Genomic DNA, 11,387 nt, shown 5'->3' on the forward strand with positions numbered 1-11,387 from the left:
CCGATCAGCCACAATGATGGTGGCTTTGCGGATGCAGCGTGTGGTGTAGATGTCTCCAATAGAGGGGAGAGAGACCCCGATGATCTTCTCTGCTGTCCTCACTATCCGCTGTAGGGTCTTGCAGTCCAATATAGCACAATTCCCAAACCAGACCATGATGCTGCCGCTCAGGATGGTCTCGATAGTTCCTCTATAGAAGGTGGTCAGGATCGGTGGTGGAAGCTGGGCCTTCCTCAGTCTTCTCAAAAAGAAGAGACGCTGTTGGGCTTTCTTGTGTAGGGAGCTGGTGTTGAGGGACCAGCTGAGATCCTTCTCCAGGTGGACACCCAGGAATTTGGTGCTTTTGACGATCTCCACAGAGGAGCCATTGATGCTCAGTGGAGAGTGGTCGCCTCGTGTCCTCCTAAAGTCAACAACCATCTCCTTTGTCTTGTCAACATTCAGAGACAGGTTGTTGTCTTTACACCAGTCCGTTAGCCTCTGCACTTCCTCCCTGTACGCTGACTCATCGTTCTTGCTAATGAGACCCACCACGGTCGTGTCATCAGCGAACTTAATGATGTGATTCGAACTGTGTGTTGCTACACAGTCATGAGTCAGCAGTGTGAACAGCAGGGGACTGAGCACACAGCCTTGTGGGGCCCTAGTGCTCAGTGTGGTGGTGCTGGAGGTGCAGTTCCCGATCCGTACTGACTGAGGCCTTCCGGACAGAAAGTCCAGGATCCAGTTGCCGAGGGAGGTGTTCAGGCCCAACAGGCTCAGCTTCCCGATCAGTTGTTGGGGGATGATAGTGTTGAATGCTGAGCTGAAATCTATGTACAGCATTCGAACGTAAGTGTCCTTCTTGTCCAACTGTGTAAGGGCAAGATGGAGTGTAGTGGAGATGGCATCGTCCGTTGAGCGGTTAGGACAGTACGCAAATTGCAGTGGGTCCAGTGAGGGGGGCAGCAGGCTCTTGATGTGTCTCATGATGAGCCGCTCGAAGCACTTCATGATGATGGGTGTAAGTGCAATGGGACGGTAGTCATTGAGACAGGACACAGTAGACTTCTTGGGAACGGGGACGATGGTAGTGGCCTTGAAGCATGTGGGAACAACGGCACTGCTCAGAGAGATGTTGAAAATGTCGGTGAGAACATCTGCCAGCTGTTCTGCACATTCTCTGAGCACTCTGCCTGGGATGTTGTCTGGTCCAGCAGCTTTACGTGGGTTGACTCTGCGTAGAGTATTCCTCACATCAGCTGTAGTGAGACACAGCACCTGGTCGTTCGGAGGAGGGGTGGACTTCCTTGCCGCCACGTCGTTCTGCCTGTCGAATCGAGCGTAGAAGTTGTTCAGTGCATCTGGGAGGGAGCCGTCACCGTCACAGGTAGGTGATGTCGTCCTGTAGTGAGTGATGGCTTGTAAGCCCTGCCACATGCGCCGTGTGTCACTGTCTATGAAGTGGTTGTGGATTCTCTGGGCGTGTGCGCGCTTGTCTTAAAATGGATGAGAGAGGGATATAGGGCGGCTCTCCAAGGAACAAACAGGCACGCTTAGGTTCACTCAAATACACTTTAATAAGTAATACAAAATGATCTCACATTAACACCAATACTGAGCTATCATATTGAAGGCAATGCAAAATATCTCGTACTACAACGAATATCAAATAATATACATCTTATAGCTAATAGTATTAGGTGCAAAGGTATGAATATATATAGAAAAGAAGCAATTACATATACAAGAAGCAAGGAAACATAAAAAGTTACAAAATATTATCACAAGCGGCGATAATTTACTCGCAACAATTAAGGGAAAGCATAAGCAGTTGCAAAGCTATTTACACTCGGACGTGCCATCATCACCCACCTTCATGGACTGGGGAGCCCTTTCAGTCCTGGCAGGAGACCAACACGTGAGTTCCGAGAAAGTACCGGGCGATGAGCGCTCTATCCCACGGCTGAACTCCGGTCAGTACTGGGTTCTCCCCCTTCCTTTATACTAAATTTAGAGTTGCGTGTGGGCAGGGGGTAAGCTGGCCAGGCTCACCCCTTCCCCCCAGGCAATATATGGTGCTCCAATTCCCCCTTTAGTCCGAGTGATTCTGCTTGCGATAATACAATACAATGGGCGTCCTGGCGCCAGGTATCTTTGCGCAACGCCTCCCTGTTCCCCCCTAAAGGCAATATAGGGTGCTGTATACCGACCCCCCACCCTATCTCCCGAAACCAAGATAAGCATCCTGCATGCCGATCTAATGGCCCAGATGAGCATCCTGGCTTCTTTTATGAGCCCAAGTTATTTACGGCAAAATTAGGTTTTACAGGGGATCGGTAAATAACTTGTTCGTGCAGTGTAGTGACATTTGGGGTGAATCATGGACGATTGATCCAAATTTCAGGATGATTAGTCCACACGCGATCAGAATTAATTCATAATTATAACTTAATATTATAGTAAAAGGATTAATTCCATATCACGTGGGTGACGTAATCGTCTGTGAATTTATCCTAATACAGCGCTTCGCCTCTCTGATGGCCCGAGAAAGTTTGGCCCTTGCTCTTCTAAGGGCCACCTTGTCTCCCGCTTTGAAGGCAGAGTCTCGGGTCCTCAGAAGTGCACGCACTTCCGCAGTAATCCACGGTTTCTGATTGGGTCTTGAGATGATGCTCTTGGAGACAGTGACGTCATCGGTGCACTTGTTGATGTAGCTGGTCACTGATGACGTGTACTCCTCGAAGTCGGTGAAGTCGCCGTAAGTTGCAGCCACCCTAAACATGTTCCAGTCAGTGTTCTCAAAACAGTCCTGAAGAGCAGAGATGGCTCCTGCTGGCCAGGTTTTCACCTGCTTCAGAACCGGTTTTGAACGCCTGACGAGTGGTCTGTATGCTGGAATTAGCATAACAGAGATGTGGTCTGAGTAGCCGAGGTGGGGGTGGGGCTCTGCCCGATATGCGCCGGGGATGTTTGTGTAAACAAGATCCAGCGTGTTTTCCCCTTTTGTTGCAAAGTCCACATATTGATGGAATCTAGGAAGCACTGACTTGAGATTTGCATGGTTGAAATCTCCAGCAACAATAAACAGTCCATCCGGGTGTGTATTTTGCAGTTCACTGATCTTTGTATGCAGTTCCCATAGCGCTTCCTTAGCATTAGCGCTAGGTGGAATGTACACTCCAATAATGAAAACAGTGGTGAATTCCCATGGTAAATAAAAAGGTCTGCATCTAACAGTCACAAACTCCACCAGCGATGAGCAATAACTAGAAACTAGCACAGAGTTCTTGCACCATTTCGTGTTGATGTAAACACACAAGCCGCCACCGCGAGTCTTACCGCACAGAGCCGCATTTCTGTCGGCGCGAAACGAGGCTAGCCCGTCTAGCTGAATAGCGGCATCCGGTACTCTGTCGCTGAGCCATGTCTCCGTGAAAACAAAGACACAGCAGTCTCTAACCTCACTCTGTGAAGCCTGCTGGAGTCGGATGTAGTCCAGTTTATTGTCCAGGGAGCAGACGTTGGATAAGATGATGGACAGGAGAGTCAGCCGGCTTGGGTTTGTTTTTAGCCTAGCACAGATTCCCGCCTGCTTGCCGCGCTTCCGCTTCCTCGCGCACCGTTTCCGATGTCCCCTTCTCCTTCCTCCGGCATCAGGGAACGCCAAGGCTTTGAGGCCTGGTACACGCAGCAAGCCGAGGTCGCGTAGCTTTTCCCGCAGCCCATCGTGGATGTCGTTAACCGGGTTGTTTAGGTAGAAAAGTGTCTGGCGGTTGTATGTACGGACACCAGTCGCGACGATATCCATAAACAGAGTAAAATAAACGTGCTACACACAGAACTATTGTAAATGTAAATGAATTAGTTTTTATCAGTTTTCTTCATTGTCACCATTTGTCTTTTGATAATTTTGACTGAAAATAAGATGAGAAAATGTTTTATATTAATAACCGTAACATAGAAACAGGTGGTTGAAACCAAGATGCTTGTTTTTCTTCATTAACTTCTTGAATAACTTATTAGAATGTGGGTGTTTTACTTGAGTTGAACCTAAAAGTATAATTTAACTAAAATGCAAGCTCCCAGTTGATTTGAGTTTTGGTGTTTTGCTGGAGCAGAGCATAAAGGTCAGGTCAGGTCAGGTTAAGTTGGAGAGCATGCGCTGATGCAGCACGTTGCCACACCCACCACACAGTGAAACTCCTCATGATCCCGGCTGACGATCCCCCAGGCTGATACACGATCCAGTCCCACCCTCTGGAAATGACCATCCATCTGCCCTTGACCTGGTCCAGCCACTTGGGTCCTCAGCAATGAGGATTCTGCGAGCCGGATCACCCTCAGGGAAACGCGCCACATGGCCATGTAACTGACACTCCCTCACAATGCAGGTTATGTGCCTCATTCGGGACTCCTCTAGCAACCGCTCATTCGACACAAAGTCAAACCAGCGGTACCCAAGGATTCTCAGAAGAGACACAGTACCAAAGGAGTTCATTCTTTGTCTCAGCTCACTGGATAGTGTCCATGTCTCACAGCCATACAGCAAGACAAGGAGCACCAGGACTCTAAAGACATGGACCTTCATCCTCTTGCAAAGATTTCAGGAATGCCACACACCCCATTTCAGTGACTTCATGACCCCCATGCTCTTCCAAACCATCTGCTGAGTTCATAGGTAGAGTCACCAGAGACATGAATGTCACTGCTGAGGTAGGTAAATCTCTCAACAAGGTCGACATTCTCCCCGCAGAAAGACACACTACTGATGGCTGTGCCCAAGAAGTCATTAAATGCTTGGATCTTGGTCTTTATCCACTACACCTGCAATCCCAGATGTCCAGTAACTTCAGGGGCATCCCGCGAAGTCTCAGGATGTCCCACAGGGCAACACGATCAACTGAGTGAAATGCTTTATGAAAATCGACAAAGGCTGCAAAGAACTTGGGGGGCGGCGTGTGGCTCAGTGGGCTGTGCCTGTAATCAGAAGGTCACCGGTTCAAACCCAGCCTCAGCACGTCTGCAGGTCCTTGAGCAAGGCCTTTAAACCCCAACTCCCAAGAGCAAGTTGAGGGAGGCATAAACACAATTCCCCCACGGGGATTAATACAGTATCAATTAAAGTTGAGCCGGATACTCGGCTGAAACGAGTATCCGGTACGGATAAAGCACTTTTGACGAGTACGAGTATCATACGAGTAATACAAGTCAATATCTGTGCTCGGATTGAATAAAAATTCTCATTGGGTAGCTGACTGTGTCTGCGTTCTGTGATAGACTAGTCACAGCGCCCCTCCCCTACACACATACAGATTTATTGTGTTGCTGTGTCCCGCTCTGCTCACTCACACACAGAACACTGAGAAGAGAAGAGAACAGCGCTCTCTCTCTCTCTGTCGCTCCCTCAGTCACTCAGGATCGCGGGTTTTTTCCCGTTAACGTTTAGGGTTTCTTTAGCTTCAGGTTTGTTTGTAGAATGCGACTCGCATCTCTGCCTGTCGGAGTTTTTTTTTTCTTTTTTAACCGTCAGCTGGCTCTAGCCAGTTTTTTTTTACTTCACGCACTGAGTGTCTGACACTTTCTTGCTGTATTTTATAAAAAAAAAATAAAGGTAGTTGTGGTATAATTAATATTACAAATTAAGCTACACACACAAACACACACACACACTCTCTCTCTCTCTCTCTCTGTCTCTCTCTTACTCACTCACTCACACACACTCACACATACCTGGTGTGGAAATAAAAAAAATAAAAAAGAACCAAAAAAAAAGAAATCACACTGATCATAAAAAAATTAAAAGTTAAAAAAAGAAAGTTATGTTGAGATGAAAACTCTTGTTCATTACATTTTACTTCATAATTGCAACCGCATGTGTTGTATTCATTGTTGCAAAACTTGTTCTGTATATAGTTCGTTTGTTATCGTGATCAAAACCACTGATCTGAAGCTCAATGCTGATGCTGTCATGTAAATAGTTTTCTAATCAGCAATAAATATAACAATTTCTGATCAACCCATATCAATTGCATGCTTAAAATAACATACCGGTTAAAGCCCCACCCATTTAAAGACAACCCGACCCACTTCCAGGTCAAACCCCGCCCACTTCCGGGTTAGGCCCCGCCCATTCCGAGTACAGATACAGATACAGATAATTCATATGGTTAACAGATACAGATAATGCTGTACTCGCTCATCCCTAGTATCAATTATTATTAATCTTTGCCGATATTCAAAGTTAGCCACAAACAAATTCATATACTTTTTGGCCATCAACTTTCTTCTTTTACTCTTAAATCAAATATGCAATAGACAATAGATATGGTGTAAATATGTTTCTAAAGTATAGACTGTAGCTTAGACTTTAGAATGCAGTGCTGATAAAATAATAATGCAATCAAGTGCATAGTCCAAAGAAACTTATGTGCTACAGCATAGGCTGCGATGTATTATTCCAAACCAGTTGCTACATACTGTCACTAAAAACTGACATATCTAAACCAATGAGCGTAGAATTGTTACCAATTAGGCAAATTATATGTTATGTTAGGGGCCCCCGACAGTGTATTTATGGAACAATCGGTTTGAAAATACAGGACAAATCATGTTCTGTATTGGTACAAAATGGAACATTTCATGATCCACCAGGAAACAAGTGGATGCACTCAGTGTCAGTCAGTTGAAGTTAAGGGCGGCTACATCCTTTATTGATTCCTGCGCATGGGAAAATAGACCCTGTTGTTCATAATAGAACTATTTTTTGCCATAATTCTTTTGTTTCAAACATCCATCCATCCATCATCTACCGCTTGTCCAGGGTTCGGGTCGCGGGGGCAGCAGCTTCAGGAGAGGCACCCAGACCTCCCTCTCCCCAGCTACCTCCACCAGCTCCTCGGGGGGGACACCGAGGCGTTCCCAGGCCAGCCGAGAGATATAATCCCTCCAGCGAGTCCTGGGTCTGCCCCGGGGCCTCCTCCCTGTAGGACATGCACGGAAAACCTCAACTGGCTCCTTTCGACGTGAAGACGCAGCGGTTCTACTCTGAGGCCCTCCCGGATGTCCGAACTTCTCACCCTATCCCTAAGGGAGAGCCCAGACACTCTGCGAAGAAACCTCATTTCGGCCGCCTGTATTCGCGATCTCATTCTTTCGGTCATTACCCATAGCTCATGACCATAGGTGAGGGTAGGGACAAAGATGGACCAATAGATCGAAAGTTTTGCTTTTTGGCTTAGTTCTTTCTTAGCCACGACGGACCGGTTAAGCGCCTGCAAAACTGTAGACGCCGATCCGATTCGTCTATCCAGCTCCCGATCTCGCCTACCCTCACTCGTGAACAAGACCCCGAGATACTTAAACTCCTCCACTTGAGGCAGTACGTCTTCCCCAACCCGAAGAGGGCAAACCACCCGTTTCCGGCTGAGAACCATGGTCTCGGACTTGGAGGTGCTAATCCGAACCCCTGACATTCCCCCTGCGGGTGGTAGGCCCACCTGGGGACAGTCCCGCTTGCCTCTTTCGGGCTATGCCCGGCCGGGCCCCACGGGCCAAGGCCCGGCCAACAGGCGCTCGCCAACGGGCCCCTCCCCCAGGCCTGGCTCCAGGGTGGGGCCCCGGTGACCCTAGTCCGGGCGAGGGAAACGGGACTTAGCACCTCCATTATGTTTATTCTTTATGTATCTATTAGGGCTGTCAAAAATAACGCGTTAACGACGTTAATTATTTTTTTGTTGTTAATTACGTCAATTTTTTTAATGCATTTCACGCATGCGCAGTGTGACGAATAATTTGTCAGGAAAGTGGTTGGGGAGCTAAAGGCGAGATGGAGCAAGGTGGGCCTATGGACGGATTCAAATATAAAAAGAATGATAATGGTACAGTTAACAAGTACAAGGTTTTTTGCAAGATTTGTAACAAGGAGTTTCAATTTCACCGGAGCTGTTCAAGCTTGAGGTACCATGTAAACGCCAAACATGCGTTTGCTGGGCCATCAAGTTCAGCAAGTGGTTTGCGCCAGACCACGCTGGATTTTCGCAGGCCATTAACAAAATCAACCTCAGATAATTTGACCGACACAATAGCAAAATGGATTGCAAAGGATTGTAGACCCATTAGCATTGTAGCATGGCTTCATGGATGTTTTGCAAGTGGCGTGTCAAGACTCATCCTATAAGCCACCGTCAAGAGCCACAGTTATGACGAAAATCCACGAGCTCTATGAAAACGAAAAAGAAAAAAGGAAAGAGGTCTTGGCTCAAGTAAATTATATCGCCCTGACAGGAGACCATTGGACATCAGTGAGTAACAACAATTACCTCGGTGTAACTGCACATTACATCAGTGACACGTGGGAACTGAAGTCTTTTGCGCTGACTATATTAAAAACTGAGGAGCGTCATTTTGCGGAGGCTTGTAAAGGACAGTTCCTGTCTGTTGCACATAAGTGGGACATCGAGGGCAAAACGACAACCATTGGGACTGACAGTGCACGCAACATGGTTGCCGCAATTCGACTTACACGCTATGAACACATGAACTGTGTCGCTCACATGCTGCAGAGAAGTGTCACCGTGAGTCTTGCTGACAGCGGCTTTGTGAAAACTTTGGTCAAGGCTCGCAAAGTTGTCGGTCATTTTAAGCACAGCCCAGAAAATGCTGCGGAGCTTCAAGCACAACAAGTCAGCCTGGGAAAGAAGCAAGAGCCATTGATCCAGGATGTTCCAACACGTTGGAATTCGACGCTGGAAATGGTCAAGCGCTTGAGCAGCAATAAAGAGGCTGTCATCGCAGCCCAGGACAATCAGGAGCACAAACTCGTTTTGCCGACCGCAGCAGAGTGGGATAAACTGCAGAAGCTGGAGACACTTCTAGAGTCATGCAGGTAAATCAGTCTGTAGCCTATCAAATAACATTGCCTTGATTATTTTCTGGAATAAATTAAACCAAGTTAAATATCAATAACATGTATGTGTCACGTTGCGTGCTGACAGGCGAGCGGGGAAACAGGCGAGCACAGTCGGTGATATGGGCAAACGGGGTTTAATAGGACTAGCAGGGCAGACAATGAACACACACCAACTAGCATCACGAAACATCACAATACAATGACGGATCTGGGAGACAGTGGGAGACGCGGACTAATATACACCAGACAAATCAAAAGGAACAGGACACAGGTGATGACAATTCGGGATTAACACGAGGTAACGAGGTGGGCGTGGCACACACGAGGATTGGACGGAGTTGGGTGTGACAGTATGTATGTAAAAAAATAATGTTAATAATAATAATATGTATATGTTGCTAACCTCTGTTCTAATATTACACTGTCTCTGTCTGTGTGTGTGTGTGTGTGTGTAGGTATGTAACTGAGCTCCTGGGTGGGGAGGCCTATGTCTCCTGTTCTGTGGTACTACCTTCTCTCTGCCACTTGCGTCTCAAGATGGAAGCCTGTGATGAGGACCCTGCATATGTGGTGAGATTCAAGACCAAGTTCAAGGAGGACCTAGCATCCCGTCAAGAACAGCTCAACAATGCATGGCTCCAGATTGCTACAGTATTGGATCCTCGTTTCAAAGACTTGAAATGCCTGCCCAAGACAGACAGGGAACAGGTGTGGACCACACTTGAAGGAATGCTGCAACAAGAATCACCCAGAAAGTCTTCACAGACACATGATGATGGGCCACCCAGATAGAAAATCAGCCTTCTGCAAATGTGCTCAGATTCAGAACCAGAAGATGAAGAGGTCCAACCTGCCATACACAGGTACAGAGCAGAGCCCACCATTAAATTGGAGGACTGCCCCTTGAGGTGGTGGGCATCTCATTCAGGAGCCCATGAGAAGCTGACCTCACTAGCTCACAAATATCTAGCCTCTCCTGCAACCACTGTTCCCTGTGAACGACTTTTCTCAGTTGCAGGTCACATTGTGAACAAGAAAAGGTCAGCTTTACTTTCGGAAAATGTGAACAAGTTAGTTTGCCTCAGCAACTGGCTGAAAGATGATAAAGCTCAGTAGATTTGAAAGGTGATGTGCAAACAAAAAGACCAGTTTCAGTGCAACATGTTATAGTAGTTAGGCTTGCTTGAGCAACTGGATTAAAGAATGGAGGTAAAGGTAAAAGATTGTTCTTTTGGTTTGATTCAAAAGTTTTATTGAAAATATTTTTTTCCACACAAAAACACAACAGATGACTCAAATTGTGCATGATAAAAATGTGGTAGGCCACTGTTATGATTTGACTACATTTATTGCTTTCTGTTCAATTGAATACTGTAAATTGTACATCCTGGTTAAGAGGAATGCCAAAGAGGAAGCGGTGGGACATTGCAAATACAAATATTATGATGTGTAGTATGTTTCAGCTTGATTTAAACCACCATTATTTGGCTGTGTTAATAAACAGACATAATATGAAAATTATGTATCTGTGTCCTGTTATTTATCTTTTGGTATGCATTTCAGAAAAAAAAAATGGTTAGGATTCAGGTGTAGTCGCAAATAGTGATTAATCCTGATTAATCCACTGAAAATTCTGATTAAAAATTTTAATCATTTGACAGCCCTAGTATCTATGTATATGTACACCAGAAGAAAAATATTCCGTTTTCAGACCGTTTATTGTCCTCTTCATACATGCATGCATGCAAGTGCACACACACACTAACACACCACTGTAGCCTCACATCTCTGGGACCAAGGTTCAAGTCTCTGCTATAGCTCTGTGTGTGTGTGTGTGGAGTTTGCATGATCTCCCCATGTCATTGTGGGGCTTCCTCTGGGTACTCCAGTTTCTCTCCCACAGTCCAAAAAAATTCAAAGATTGATTTGTGTTACCTAATAACCCATAGGTGTGCATACGTGAGTGTGCCCTGTTTTGGGTTGATGCCCCATCCTGGTTTGTTCCCTGCCTTGTGGCCATAGAGTCTGGACCCCTGTGATCCTGAATGGGATAAGTGGTTACGGAAAATGGATGGACATACAAGACCTGCTTATGCCTTCAGTACAGCCTGGACTCTTTGAGAGATGGGTTCAACATGGTGCTGAAAGCATTCACCATGATTCATGCTGACTCAATAGCATGTTTTGTTGGGTTGAGATATGTACGTAAACTTCTGTAGGCAATTTTGGAGTGAACTCAACTCGCTGTCACATTCCTGGAACCAGTCCATTTTGGTAATCACCTGATCAAGAAAACTTCATCCCAGAAGTGAACTCTTCCTCAGGGTTTGAAGATTTTGCATTGAGAAATGCTTTTCAAAGGTCTTTGCCAACAGAACTTATCACACCCTCCTCTCTAATCTAACACTGTAGTATGTGAAAATCCTAGGAGAGTTCCTGTTTCGGAGATTTGGGAACCATTGCATCTAACCCCAACAATCAAAAACATAATGATATA

At 46.2% G+C, this 11,387-nt stretch overlaps 1 pseudogene; it reads left to right on the plus strand.

The window, feature by feature from the left end:
- Positions 1–7,723: 7,723 nt before the first annotated feature.
- Positions 7,724–10,355, plus strand: LOC140592350 (E3 SUMO-protein ligase ZBED1-like; annotated as a pseudogene).
- Positions 10,356–11,387: the final 1,032 nt, after the last annotated feature.

This window comes from Paramormyrops kingsleyae, chromosome 8 (genome assembly GCF_048594095.1).
Source record: "Paramormyrops kingsleyae isolate MSU_618 chromosome 8, PKINGS_0.4, whole genome shotgun sequence".
NCBI classification, from domain to species: domain Eukaryota; kingdom Metazoa; phylum Chordata; class Actinopteri; order Osteoglossiformes; family Mormyridae; genus Paramormyrops; species Paramormyrops kingsleyae.